General features: G+C 42.1%; 1 pseudogene; it reads right to left on the minus strand.

Annotated features, from left to right (window-relative positions):
• Positions 1-10,621: 10,621 nt before the first annotated feature.
• On the minus strand, positions 10,622-11,505 carry LOC148036848 (uncharacterized; annotated as a pseudogene).
• Positions 11,506-11,952: the final 447 nt, after the last annotated feature.

An 11,952-nucleotide genomic window follows, 5' to 3' on the forward strand; every position in this document is an offset into this window, starting at 1 on the left:
TCATAATTAAGTCCAGCTTTTGCTCCATCGTAGGTTCAGGTAGGTCGCCTTCAACCATTAAATCATCCATATGTGGTTCCAATATTTTTGGTTCGAGACTTGGATTTTTGTTTAGATTTCCTCCTACACCTCTTTGCCTTTGACATAATTGGGGCTTTTGACAGAGGTGGTCTAGCAGGAGGTTTTGGTACCCAAATCCATTGACTGCCCGCATAATACCCTTGAGGACGAAGCAACACCTTGGATATCCATCGTGGCGTTGTGCTAGCTTTCCATCGATGCCCTTGTCTATAAGACTTGGGCTTCCTTCTTGGTCTTCTACCCTTTTGTTTCAAGCATGGCCTCACTCACTGGTTCTTTTTGTTCAACCTGCGCTTGTATTAACTCTTTCAACAACTCCTTGCTCTCATTACCAGACTCGCTTGTATTAACTCTTTCAACAACTCCTTGCTCTCATTACCAGGCTCGCTTGGCATGTCAGAATGCTCCTTGCCATTCCCTCAAGGTTCGCTGAGGTCGCCCTTGCTAAATATTGTGACCATCCTCACACTTGGTAGTGTGAGGTGTATCCTCTGCTCTACATAGTCAGCCTCACATTTGGTTGCCCTTTTGAAGGGTCTTCCTAGGAGGGTTTCCTTACCATATTCAGCACCATTTGGAGGAACATGAAATAGGATAGGCAAGCTTTCACTTTCAATTGTTGCAAGGAGGGTCTTCCCAGGAGGGTTTCCTTACCATATTCAGCACCATTTGGAGGAACATGAAACAGGATAGGCAAGCTTTCAGTTTCAATTGTTGCAAGGATATTGCACTTCCCCATGAGTGCTTGTGGAGGTCCCCCATAAGGGCTAAGAGTTGCATTAGTCAGTGTCAGCTCTGGTTGGCCTAGTAGGGTCCATGCCTCATAGGTCAAGACATTGAAATCTATCCCTTCATCAATTAGAGCATCGATAGTATGCTCTCTCTTTGCGGTGAGTTTGACCCTAAGATAAACATTTGGTACTATGTCTTTATCTTCCGAGTCTTGGCTTGTAAATTTAAGCCTTCTGACAAATGCCCTTGAGTCCACACTTGCATGACTAGACGTGGATTCTCCACCAATGTCTTGGGTTATCTGTGCAGTGTTGCTCAAGGTACATCTCTCATGAAGAGTGTCATGTCTAGTCATCTTGGCATTTGTAGCTTGCTGATGTTGCATTTCGCTCTGACTGGACATGGTTTGAACACAATGTCTTTGTGTTCTCGGGATGTGGCCTTTTTTCCCTTGATGGCTAGATTGGCCCGTTAAGGTTCCAGGGTCTCTGTTTGCTTCTATTTGAGTGCAGCCTTTTGGTCGCTCCTTTGCAAGGGAGATTCCATGCTCGCGTAGGGCCATATTTTCCCGAGGGTCTAAGTTGGAGGGCCTGTCATAGTGCGCGTTCCCTCTCCAACCTTCTTGGGGTGGAAAAGGAGGGGGTAGGGCCCCCTTTGTGGGGGTCCTGGAGGCGGTCCCCTCCTTGACCCGCAGGGTCGTTGCAGTAGGCACCATGTATTGCTTGGAGGATCGTTCTGCCAAATCTTGAACCACTTACTCAAGGGTTCGGCCCAGTCGTGGGTCTGCAGTGCGCCTTTCATTCTATACAGCCTGTGGGGTCAATTTCGGGGCTCGGCGCTCCTTTTCCACTTTGTTGCCTCATTCGTTTTTGGGTCTAATCAGGCTCTCCCCCTCGACGGATTGCGCCTAAGTCCCTGGTCTTGTGATTGCTTGCCTCTAGCTCCTAAGCGGTTGCGCCCTACGATTTTGCCTATTCCATGAGTCAGAATAGCATTTTGGGTGTCCTACGGCCTTCCGACAGTTCACGCTGTTGCGTCTTAGCTGGGCCAAGTCAAATTTTTGAAAATTTGATAAAAAATTACACTCAGACCAATTGGTTCGAATTGCAGGGTCTGAGTAGGTCACTCGGACGGGCCGAGGCATGGGGCCGAGGGCCGAATTGGAGGCTCGGACGGGTTGTTCGGACGAACCGAGGTCGACTGTGCCACGTGGCAAAAAGTTTTGACTCGAACGGACCGAATCGGCTCACTCAAACGGTTTTGACTCGGACGGCCGACTAGAAGCCGAGTGGTCGGTGGCCGAGTGGCCAACTAGGGTTTGGTCGAGTGGCCAGCTGGCTGGTCCAAGGGCCGAGTCTGGGCCTCGGACCAGAGTCGACGTGACTCGGACACGTCGAACGCCGCGCGTGTTTTCGTCGAAGCTCCCAAAATTCATCGTGCAGGGCGGTGGGGGCCTTCCCCCTTGTCGAGCAACTCCAGATTCGTCCTACTACTGTAGGGGGATGTGTAGAATTACCTGGGCTAGCTGAAGATCTCCCTGATGCCAAGATTGAAGCGGATTTCCTCGCCAAGCTTTCCTCTTCTCTCCTACTCTCCTAAAACCCTGTAATGCACAATGTGGCCTTTCTTACCACTTTTGGTCCTTATACCCTCTTCCGGGTATGTATTGGCACCCCTAACAACTCACTTACCGACCTTACAAGTAAGTTTTTTACCACTTTTGCATGATTCTTGCCCTGTTTTGCAACAGTAACCCTAATGCTTATTTTCTTTGTTTTTCTTTGTTTTCTCCTACTCTAGTGCATACAACTCACAAAGTAAATACCTACTCTACTCCATCTCACTATATAACTCTCAAAAAAAGCAAAAAACCTACTTCCCAAGGAGATCAAATACCATCTTCAACCCCCTCACTACCTACCTATCTCAAGCATCGGTTCGGAAAAACCCTTACTTGGATGCTCGATTTGAAGCGTGCAAGCGCTCAAGGCTTGAATCCATTGGTCCCCGCAACGGAACCAAAATGTGGGAGCTTTCGCTCAACCGCCAAGACCCACGGACCGCTTATTGTTTCAAGCGTTCCAAGCCGAGCACTAATGGCTACCTCTCACATAGCCGACGCGCCATCCATATCTACGGGTGTAGTGAGCTTACCTCCTCTCCCGCGCACTCCGGTAGCTCCACGATTCAAGTGCAAGCTTCAAGCAACCTCGATCCTCTCGCTCCAAGCTCCAAGCTCCATCATCACGAGCAAGAGAAGAGAAGAGAAGAGAAGAGAAGAAGAGAAGAGAAGATGGAGAGCTTCTCCACCCCACGGTCCCTCACCCTCACACACTCACTCCCTCACACTCTCACACTCCCTCTCTCAAGCACAAGCTCAAGCAAGCAAGAAGAAGAAGAGGAGAGCTACTTTTGGCCACACACAAGAATGAGCTTCTCATTCATTTTTCAACTTTATATACAAAACCCTAAATCCCTTTTGGGTGGTCATCCCCTTTTCCCCTTTTTTACATGGCCGGCCATAGCCTAGTAGGCCCTTTTTCCCATTGTCCTTCTATCTTCCTAGCTTCCTTTCCACCACCCGTCTACATTTACAAATTGCACCGGTGAGAGCCCGGCGCTTCTTGAATTAAACCATGATACGCTTGCGCTCTTTTACAAAAGTATTGATTCGCCCTTTTTCTTGTGCGCCTTTGCCTTCCATTTCTCTCGCCTTGGCCTTTGTCTTTTTCTTTGTCTTTTATCTTGGCTCTCCGGCTTTTCCACTGCCTGGCACTCTTTTACAAGATTTCAGGGTGCGCCTTTGTGTTTTAAAAGGCACCTTTCCCCTTTTGCAACTGGCTAGGACTTTTAAGGTTGCCCTTGCACTATTGGCCTTTTCTCCTCTTCTTTCTTCAGTCGAGCTACCTCTTTTCCGCCTTTGCCCTGCATCTTTTTTTATTTCCTTTTGCTTTCTTCGTGTTGGGGTTAACACCTTGGACCTTGTCATCGAGACTCCAGCTTCTTGAAAATCCTTAGCAAGTGGCTCCAAAGTGTAGTATGGCCACATCTCTATATGCGATCTATTCTTGCACCTTCTCCATTGGCTACTCTTGCAAGGAAAACAAAATCATGACGATCCTTTTTTCTAAAATGTACAATAGTTGGTCTCAGAATACCCATTCACACAATGCATTGCTCTTGAGCCCTTCAATGATTCGTAGTTCCATTGTTGAGACCATTGAACATTGCTAAGCTTGATCTTTTAGAAGACCTTACAAATGTTCCTCTTTTTGTTGTCATACATAGTAGTTGCTCTGTCGAATGAGCCGGATCTAGGACATGGCAGTTAGTTATGGTGGATGAAAGAAGAAGAGTAAACTCATGATGGAGAAGACAAAGACACTGTTTATTATACAAGTGAATTAGGTTCCAAGATTGAGACTTGGACTCATATACAAAATCTTGTGTATGTGGACAATGACACTGACACTTTACTGATAAGAAAAGAGTACTATAATTGCATTAAGAAAAGAAAGCAAGTACAATGCTTTATAGGAAAGTAGGAAACCGCAGTAGGCACCACTGTGCATATGGGATAGGTAAGCCTGCATGTCCTTGGGCCTGAAGCTCCATACAAAGAGGCTGCTAGTGAGTGTGATTGTGCTGAATCTCAACACCCCTCCTCAATCACAACTAGAAAGGCACAAAGTGTGTAGAGGCTGTAATGAGAACCACCTACAAAGTGTGGGCACACCACAAACATGGTAGACACCAGAGGCTGTCGCAGAAAAGGCTAAGTGTGGGCACCAAAACATGATGGACATCCAGAGGCTGTAACAGGGGCCTCACAAAGTGTAGAGGGACTGTAGTGCCAAGTTACATGAGGAGTTTACAAAGCTTATGGCAAGGAAATACAAGGCTTTTAAAACAGTCTATCAGAGTAATGAGAGTAGAAGGACTGATGAGTCTTGTCCTTCCGATCCTGGTGGTCTTCATCTTCATCTTTTGGTCCATGGTCTTCTTCTTCTTTCACAGTTGCAAGATAGGCCTTTTGGGATATTTTCCTAGCATGACAGAACTTCTCAACGTGTCCGGTGCTTTTGCAAAAGTCACAAAAGAGCGGTTCCTTTTTACCTTTGTATCTGTTGTTTACATATAACATTTGTTCATCCTTTGAAGTGTTGGGCTCTTCTTTGCTTTTAAGTTTCTTTTCTTCCTCTAGCAGAGAGGATTTAATATCAACAAGTTGAGGATCAGGCATATTGGTTAGAGTAGTTGATACATTATCATAGGCAGGAGGCAGACTTTTTAACAAGACACCAATACAAACATCTTCATCCATTTTTAGCTTTATTCCTACAAGTTGAGTAAGCAAACTTTCCATGTAGTTTAGATGGGATGCCAGGGATGTATGAGGCTTCATATCAAGTCGGAAAAATTCAATCAATAGACCATACTTAGACGACTTTGACTGTGCACCAAATAAGGTATCTAATTTGTCCCAAGTGTCATGGGACGTGTCACAGGCATCCACATGATGGATGTAGCTATCATCCAATTCCAGCTTAATGATGGCTTGTGCCTTGTCATCATTCTTCTGCCAAGTAACTGCAAGGTCTGCATCCCGAGGTTTCTTCTCTTTGCCATTGGTAATGGCCCAAAGACCCTTCTTCATCAGAATGAGCTTGATGCGGGTTTGCCAGGTGTGAAACTCGACTCCCTTGAATCGAGCATTTGGAGAGTCTTTTCCCATGTTGGATAGCAGCAGCAAATCAGTACCAAGATTCTCAGATGTTACAGGTGAAGGAGCAGATTACAATATGTCAAGAGTCACAAGTAATGGTAGTGTGAAAACACACTATGTAGAGACCTGATGTTGAGCTTGAATCTTCCTTGCTCGGGGTTGTTGATCCTTCTTCAATCTTCTCAGGTCCTTCCCCTCCTTGATTTGGTGCTGGGACAGTAGATTAGAGTGGGCTTTAGCTTGGTTTAGTGGTAGGAGTGAGAAAATGAGAGAAAAATGAGCTTGGGAGATTTTGGCTATGGTGGAATTAGGGTTTTTGAGACAGGGGCCTGGTTTTTCAGCTGCTGTGAACTCAACACTTGATCATTTTCAAAAGTTTTTTTATGAAAATGAAGCTTACTTCAAGGCTATCAAAGCCCCATGGAGATTGACCAAATCGTGGGCAGTACGACGCGTGCAGAGCAGGAAGACGTAGGCAGGCGCAATTTCAGACAGAGGCGACAATTTCTGCAATGCTGACGTCAGGGCACAGTAATGTTGGCCTTTAATGTGATGGAGAGTTGCGCCTAATGTTGGGGAACATCTTCCAAGAAGAAGTCATAAGCTGATTTGACCTGTAGAGGGAGATCTTAGCCCTCTATCAGAGGTATGTCCAGGTTGGCTATGGTGGCCACAGGACAAAAGCAAAGAAGAATGACAATGTTGGAGCTATAGGAGCCCAATGTCAGACTGTTATGCAACAGAGGGAAGCGCAGGGAGTTTAGGAACAATCCTCCAGAAGGAAGCGTGTGGAGATATTGCTTTGTTTGGGAGATCCAAGGCCTCAAAGGCATGTAGGTGCAGGTTTGGCTATGGCTGCCAAACAAGGCAGTGAGAAAAAAGAGTAGAAGATGAAGTCTTGAGCTAGACTGATCTCAAACTGAGCTAGATGAAAGTGAAATGGAGCTGAAGGAGTAGTGCCGTGCCCGTCTATGCTCTGATACCATGTCGAATGAGCCAGATCTAGGACATGGCAGTTAGTTATGGTGGATGAAAGAAGAAGAGTAAACTCATGATGGAGAAGACAAAGACACTGTTTATTACACAAGTGAATTAGATTCCAAGATTGAGACTTGGACTCATAAACACAATCTTGTGTATGTGGACAATGACACTGACACTTTACTGATAAGAAAAGAGTACTATCATTGCATTAAGAAAAGAAAGCAAGTACAATGCTTTATAGGAAAGTAGGAAACCGCAGTAGGCACCACTGTGCATATGGGATAGGTAAGCCTGCATGTCCTTGGGCCTGAAGCTCCATACAAAGAGGCTGTTAGTGAGTGTGATTGCTGAATCTCAACATGCTCATGTACTCATAACAACTTCACTAGCACAAGTTAAGTGGACACTATTTTGCTTTAGCTACTCATTAGTTAGAGCCTCTTTGAGTTCCCTAGCTCCATCATGTTCTCCCTTCCCATGTCTTGAGAGTAGAAAAAGTTCTAAGTCATTTCCATTCTAGTAAGACCTCAATATCTAGCAACAAAGTAAAACAATTTCTTTAGTTTGAATTGTGAAGTTGCACCATCTAACCAAATCCAATATTTTGTAAACTTGAGCCCTTGATCTCTCACCCATTTAGCATGTAAAAGAAAAGCATGTTGCAAAAACAAGGTGTCATGTTGTTTATTGTTTGAGGCAAAAAAGTGCACGGTCTTCTTTATGGCAATTAATACGATGCATAAATAAGTAATCATGACAAAAATAGTGACCTACTGAGTGTACCAATGCATTGACTGGATCTTGTTTTGCTCCTTGAAGGAGGAGTTCTCTGCAAAGTCTACAATAGAGACCGCTAGCTCATTTCGAAACAAAGAAATGCAATCCTTGAACTGTTGCACTTGCCACTTGAATATGAAATTGTGAATGATATACTTCTTCAAGTGATTTATGTACACTTGTAGAAGTTTTGCAAGCAACATTTTCTTTGGGACAATGTCTTTCACAAGGCTCTTCCTACCTTCATTTTTTGATCCACTAATACTCACTACATTTTGAAAGACCTTAACATGTACTTGCTTACTATGCTCAAGATCTTCACTTGGATTAAACTAAATTTACTTACATCACATGCCTTACATGTTCCCATTAAGCATTTGTGAGATGATAGAAATTAAGATTAGAAGGAACAAGATAGAGGATAGACTCCCAAAGTGAAGTGATACTATTACTTGTATTCTTGGATGCAAGATATCCATTGTTAACTCCATCATGATAATCACATAAAAAATAGTTGTGTGTGCAACAAGAACCATGACGATCAAAACTTTGAGTCTGCATGCGACTTACACCTTATTTAATGAAAATCACCTATACATGCACAATACAACAACAGGTGTAGTGATCCCTCAATTTTTAGACAAAGAACAATATCGAGGACTCAAAAAAATGTTGAGAAATTTAGAAATTAGTATATTTTTCTTGGAATATAATATAGAGTTCAACTTGCAATATACAAGCACAATACTCTTAGCAATAAACTAGTGATAGTCAATTTTGGATCACCAACTAAAAAAGTTAGTACATCTAATGAATTGAACTTAAACAACATAAAAAGTATGGAGACACCATTAAAAAATGTTGTAATACCACTATTAAGTGGTTTGGCACCACAAGAGAGTGATGATGCAATTTAAAAGTAGTATCATGGTACGTGAAAGTGATGTTGAAAACAAAAGGAGGTGGGTAAAATTTTTAGAAGGTTGGGAATTGGTAGGGTGTGATGTTCACAAATAGCGGTTTATGAATACTTGAGACAAGTGTGGGGCACTTAAGAGTAAGCACATTTTAGTTTTGAATACTAATTTTCATAATTACCACTTTATAATGGTGTTCAAATGCAAAGTACCAATAAAGACAACATATTTTTGTTTTGAAGTGGTGATTTAACCATATGAAAGCACTCATGGATATAGATGCATAGCATCTGTAGCTAATCCATGCGATGAAGGCAGGAGTAGTAGCCATCAGAGAAGAGAGAGAGAACGAAGGAGAGCACATGTATAGAGAAGTAGAGAATAAGAGTAAAAATGAGTTTGGAGATCTAACTTTTATGTATCAAGGGTTTTAAATAAAGGTTCTTATAAAAATTTCAACCTTAAAGTTTCAAATTAAAACCCTAACCATACATACCTTATTTCACTAATTTAAAGTGGCCAATGGAACAGTGTGATAGATGATTGAGCATATGCAAGTGCTGGCAAATATTTACAAGTGGATTATTGTTGTTTAGTGGTGACAAACCTTCTCTTAGTGGTAGCACACCTCTTGGAAGTGATTTGCACCACCTTGAAATGGTAGAGGACCACTTGGAAGGTTCTAAACCACTTAGGAATACTGGTGAATTGCTTGCTAATGATAGGGCTCTAGTTGCAAGTGGTAAGGGACCACTTTCAAATGGTGTGCACCATGTGTAACTAGTAAAGACACTTGCACAATGGGCATAAAGCTTTTGCAAGTGGTAGCATACCACTTGAAAGTTCTATGCACCACTTTTAGATGGTAGGGGACCACATATAAGAGGAAGAAAACCACTTGAAAATGGTAGATCACCACCTAAAAGTTGTTGTGCTACAATTATAAGCTCTATGGGAACACATGGAAGTTGTAGTATGGCACTTGTAAGTGGTAGGTGACCATTTGGAAGTGGAATTGCACCACTTGTTTGCCACTTGTAAGTGATAGTGTACCAATTGTAAGTGGTAGGGGACCACTTTCAAACGGTGGCACATAGCATGTAAGTGCTAAAGACAATTGCATGGTGGGCATAAATATTTTATAAATGGTAGAGGATCACTTGAAAGTTTATTAACCACTTTTGATTGATAGGACACTACTTGTAAGGAAAAGAAAACAACTTGGGAATGGTAGCTCACCACTTGGAAGCAGTAGTGCTCCAATTACAAGTTCTATGGGAGAACTTAAGATCTGCAACACAATATTTGTAAGTGGGAGGGACCGGTTGTAAGTGGTAGTGTACCACTCGTAAGTGTACCACTTGCAAGTGGTAGGGGACTATTTGCAAGTTATGGGGGACCAGTTGTAAGTGATATAGGGCTAGTTCCAAGTAGTGGGGAACCACTTGCAAGTGGCAAGGGATGGCTTGTAAGATTTAGAGAAGCAGTTATAGGTAGGGGATCACTTGTAGGGGGCAGCCCATCACTTATGAAGGGTAGTACCCTACTTTGAAGGGGTGGCATTCTAGTTGCAAGCCGTAGAGGGGATGACTTACAATTGGTAATGCACCATGTGTAAGTGTGGTAACAACCACTTGCATAGTGTAAGTGGTAACATACTATGGCAAAGTGATTGTAAGTAGCACACTGTGATGACATGATTGTAAGTGATTACAAGTGGAGCACAAAATCTATGATTGGTAAAGTGGAGCACACAATTTGTGATTGGTAGCATAGCACTTCTAAATGGTAGTGAATCACTTGCAACTCGTCACATACCTCTTGTAAGTGGTAGCACACTAGTGTTAGTATTGGCAATCACCTATGAGTTGTAGCACACTACTTGTATGTGGCTTCAACAAAACAAAAAATAGGTTCATATACAAAAGAGTGGTGTATAGATAGAAAGGATTGATAAATAAGCATAAGGAGATAAAGCACTTTAGAAATATTTAGAAATACTGAAGCAAAACAACATTGTAAATTTTTATAGACCAATAAACTAAATTATCAAATGTAACTAACAAACCATGAGCTTTGCTTGCCATTGCTAAAGTGATGTTTGGATGTATGTAAGTTGCTTTATAGAGTCCCACAAGGTTGGTAGCTTGCACTATGCTCATGTTAGAGCTTCATCTTGATTTCACCATTCACTGACATCATTAGTCCAAAAACAAAGACATATTGATGCAAAAATTACATTTGGAATTGATGGAGGCTAGCACAGTAAAGTTTCAAAACATCTTATTACTACAACATGGGTGCAAAACATTGAAACCAAGTTGCAGTACCAGTAAACAGTGGTATGTACAAAACAAATCACTATTAGAGGCTCCTCCAAAAGGATGATTGGATGTCTTACATATCAACATCTAGCGAGTCCTTTACTACAAACATCCCTTTTTTTGGGGGACATCCTTGTCTCATCCATCCAAAACTGGAAGACTAAGTCTTTGACACTTTGGGAGATGTGGCTTCTCCATCCATCTTTTCTACGACATGCAAATGCAAGGAACAAACCATCAGCTTCACTTGCCATTGCCAAGTGATGTTTGGTTGTATATAGATTTCTTTCATAGATTCTTGTAAGCTTGACAGCTTGTGGTATGCTGATGTCAATGATTTTCCCCCCACTTTCTCCATTTGTCAGCATCAACAACATTGATTCCTTTACAAAAAAATCATTTGAAGATCTTGGGATCATCACATGATTCAAAGTGTTATGGATGTTTCTCAATATAATTGCTTCTAACTCTTTTGACTTACATTGCATAGGATGGAAGCAAGAATATTGAAGAACTTCTTCAAGTATTTCCTTTCTAGCACATGCATCCATTCCAATAGTTAATTTCTCGAAGTGTTATATTTTGGATTGACATATCCTATGTCTCTTTTGTTCATCAAGCATGATAATATTGCATTCTATCCTTGAGCTACCCATTGCCACTTGTTGCTTCTTTGAGACGCTCAATATTCCCTATGTGTTTAATGGAAGCAAGAATGTTGAAGAATTTCATCAAGTATTTCCTTCCCAACACATACATCCATTCTGATAGTTAATTTCTCGAAGTGTTATGATGTGGATTAACATATCCTATGTTTCTTTTGTTCATTGAGGATCACAATATTGCATTCCATCCTAGAGTTGACCATTGCCACTTGTTACTTCCGCTTTTGACAAGCCCAATATTCCCTCTTTGTTTTTCTACATTAAATTTTAGCCTCTCTATTTATTGATTGAAAGATCATGGAGGATTTCATTCTTGAAAGGGACTTGCCTATAAGACCAACAAGACAGATCATAAGTAGATGCCCCCTTTTCATACAAACACAAAAACATCTTACAATGATTTGCAACAATAGTGTATATGCATTAGGAGGAGGCAGTTGTATCCCAAGTAAGAGATACAAGAGGAGCCGAGAGAGTGCATCCTAGGGCTACATTGGAGTGTGAGTATGAGTGTGTGTGTATATGTAACTTGTGATACCATAGGCTTCTCACATGTCACACTTCCACACACACACACACAAAGGTTAGAGATATCCCAAATAGAAGGCTTTCAACAGTGAAAAAGCTCAAAGAGAGGAGGACATTGCTTCAGATTCTACAGATCCCATGAATACAAAAATAGAAAAAAAGAGTGAACATAAATGCACAAAGAGAGAGAGAGAGAGAGAGAGAGAGAGAGAGAGAGA

The sequence above is a fragment of the Lygodium microphyllum genome, chromosome 4, assembly GCF_053477565.2.
Source record: "Lygodium microphyllum isolate KBCC chromosome 4, Lygodium_microphyllum_v1.1.10, whole genome shotgun sequence".
NCBI lineage: Eukaryota > Viridiplantae > Streptophyta > Polypodiopsida > Schizaeales > Lygodiaceae > Lygodium > Lygodium microphyllum.